Here is a 2,500-nt window from a genome sequence, read left to right as displayed (position 1 = left end):
GAGACCACCTGGGAATACCAGGTGCTGTAGGTAATTTTATACTGCCATAACATTCTTTTCTATTAAAGTTTACATTAAATTTTTTCAACTTATCAATGAATTTACTTGAGTTAAGAAGTAAAAGATGTCTAAAGTTAATGTTTTTGAGCACTTACAGTCAAACCACACTGGACATGCCCAAACTCGTCTGATCTTGGAAGCTATGCAGTGTTGGGCCTGGTTAGTACTTGGATGGGAGAACACCTGGGAATACCAGTTGCTGTAGGTAATTTTATACTGCCATAACAGTCTTTTCTATTACATTTTACATTTAATTTTTTCAACTTATCAATGAATTTACTTGAGTTAAGAAGTAATAGAGGTCTAAAGTTAATATTTTTGAGCACCTACAGCCAAACCACAGTGGACATGCCCAATCTTGTCTGATCTTGGAAGCTATGCAGTGTTGGGCCTGGATAGTATTTCGATGGGAGACCACTGGGAATACCAGGTGCTGTAGGTAATTTTATACTGCCATAACATTCTTTTCTATTACATTTTACATTTATTTTTTCAACTAATCAATGAATTTCCTTGAGTTAAGAAGTAATAGAGGTCTAAAGTTAATATTTTTCAGCACCTATAGCCAAACCACACTGGACATGGCCAATGTCATCTGATCTTGGAAGCTATGCAGTGTTGGGTATGGTTAGTACTTGGATGGGAATCCACCTGGGAATACCAGGTGCTGTAGGTAATTTTATACTGCCATAACATTCTTTTCTATTACATTTTACATTTTATTTTTTTCCACTTATCATTGAATTTACTTGAGTTAAGAAGTAATAGAGGTCTAAAGTTAATCTTTTTGAGCAACTACAGCCAAACCACACTGGACATGTCCAATCTCATCGGATCTTGGAAGCTATGCAGTGTAGGGCCTGGTTAGTACTTGGATGGGAGACCACCTAGGAATACCAGGTGCTATAGGTAATTTTATACTGCCATAACAGTCTTTTCTATTACATTTTACATTTAATTTTTTCAAATTATCAATGAATTTACTTGAGTAAAGAAGTAAAAGACGTCTAAAGTTAATATTTTTGAGCACCTACAGCCAAACCACACTGGACATGCCTAATCTCATCTGATCTTGGAGGCTATGCAGTGTTGGGACTGGTTAGTACTTGGATGAGAGACTACCTAGGAATCCCAGGTGCTGTAGGTAATTTTATACTGCCATAACAGTCTTTTCTATTACATTTTACATTTAATTTTTTCAACTTATCAATGAATTTACTTGAGTTAAGAAGTAATAGAGGTCTAAAGTTAATGCTTTTGAGCACCTACAGCCAAACCACACTGTACATGCCCAATCTCGTCTGATCTTGGAAGCTATGCAGTGTTGGGCCTGGTTAGTACTTGGACGGGAGACCACCTGGGAATACCAGGTGCTATAGGTAATTTTATAAAGCCATAACATTCTTTTCTATTACATTTTAAATTTCATTTTTCAACTTATCATTGAATATACTTGAGTTAAGAAGTAAAAGAGGTCTAAAGTTAATGTTTTTGAGCACCTACAGCCAAACCACACTGGACATGCCCAATCTCGTCTGAACTTGGAAGCTATGCAGTATTGGGCCTGGTTAGTACTTGGATGGGAGACCACCTGGGAATATGAGGTTCTGTAGGTAATTTTATACTGCCATAACATTCTTTTCTATTACATTTTACATTTAATTTTTTCAACTTATCAATGAATTTACTTGAGTTAAGAAGTAATAGAGGTCTAAATTTAATGCTTTTGAGCACTTACAGCCAAACCACACTGGACATGCCCAATCTCGTCTGATCTTGGAAGCTATGCAGTGTTGGGCCTGGTTTGTACATGGATGGGAGACCACCTGGGAATACCAGGTGCTGTAGGTAATTTTAGACAGCCATAACATTCTTTTCTATTACATTTTACATTTAATTTTTTCAACTTATCAATGAATTTACTTGAGTTAAGAAGTAATAGAGGTCTAAAGTTAATGCTTTTGAGCACCTACAGCCAAACCACAGTGGAAATGCCCAATCTCATCTGATCTTGGACGCTATGCAGTGTTGGGCCTGGTTAGTACTTGGATGGGAGACCACCTGGGAATACCAGGAGCTGTAGGTAATTTTATACTGCCATAACATTCTTTTCTATTACATTTTACATTTAATTTTTCAACTTATCTTTGAATTTACTTGAGTTAAGAAGTAAAACAGGTCTAAAGTTAAAGTTTTTGAGCACCTACAGCCAAGCCACACTGGACATGCCCAATCTCGTCTGATCTTGGAAGCTATGCAGTGTTGGTCCTGGATAGTATTTCGATGGGAGACCACCTGGGAATACCCGGTGCTGTAGGTAATTTTATACTGCCATAACATTCTTTTCTATTACATTTTACATTTAATTTTTTCAACTTATCAATGAATTTACTTGAGTAAAGAAGTAAAAGATGTCTAAAGTTAATGTTTTTTGCGCCTA

At 36.5% G+C, this 2,500-nt stretch overlaps 12 pseudogenes; all 12 read left to right on the top strand.

Moving 5' to 3' along the window:
• Positions 1 to 33, top strand: part of LOC148447743 (5S ribosomal RNA) — a 119-nt pseudogene extending 86 nt beyond the window's left edge.
• A 116-nt stretch (positions 34 to 149) lies between these two features.
• On the top strand, positions 150 to 268 carry LOC148447742 (5S ribosomal RNA; annotated as a pseudogene).
• A 116-nt stretch (positions 269 to 384) lies between these two features.
• LOC148447741 (5S ribosomal RNA) lies at positions 385 to 502 on the top strand (annotated as a pseudogene).
• A 115-nt stretch (positions 503 to 617) lies between these two features.
• Positions 618 to 736, top strand: LOC148447740 (5S ribosomal RNA; annotated as a pseudogene).
• A 117-nt stretch (positions 737 to 853) lies between these two features.
• Positions 854 to 972, top strand: LOC148447739 (5S ribosomal RNA; annotated as a pseudogene).
• A 116-nt stretch (positions 973 to 1,088) lies between these two features.
• On the top strand, positions 1,089 to 1,207 carry LOC148447738 (5S ribosomal RNA; annotated as a pseudogene).
• A 116-nt stretch (positions 1,208 to 1,323) lies between these two features.
• Positions 1,324 to 1,442, top strand: LOC148447737 (5S ribosomal RNA; annotated as a pseudogene).
• Positions 1,443 to 1,557: 115 nt separating this feature from the next.
• On the top strand, positions 1,558 to 1,676 carry LOC148447736 (5S ribosomal RNA; annotated as a pseudogene).
• Positions 1,677 to 1,792: 116 nt separating this feature from the next.
• On the top strand, positions 1,793 to 1,911 carry LOC148447735 (5S ribosomal RNA; annotated as a pseudogene).
• A 116-nt stretch (positions 1,912 to 2,027) lies between these two features.
• Positions 2,028 to 2,146, top strand: LOC148447734 (5S ribosomal RNA; annotated as a pseudogene).
• Positions 2,147 to 2,261: 115 nt separating this feature from the next.
• On the top strand, positions 2,262 to 2,380 carry LOC148447733 (5S ribosomal RNA; annotated as a pseudogene).
• A 115-nt stretch (positions 2,381 to 2,495) lies between these two features.
• The window catches only part of LOC148447732 (5S ribosomal RNA), a 119-nt pseudogene continuing 114 nt past the window's right edge, over positions 2,496 to 2,500 (top strand).

This window comes from Taudactylus pleione, unplaced genomic scaffold, assembly GCF_031769625.1.
Source record: "Taudactylus pleione unplaced genomic scaffold, aTauple2 ptg001270l, whole genome shotgun sequence".
Taxonomy (NCBI): Eukaryota; Metazoa; Chordata; class Amphibia; order Anura; family Myobatrachidae; genus Taudactylus; species Taudactylus pleione.
The sequence above is the reverse complement of the archived record's forward strand: the minus strand, read 5'-3'. Positions and strand labels throughout refer to the sequence as shown.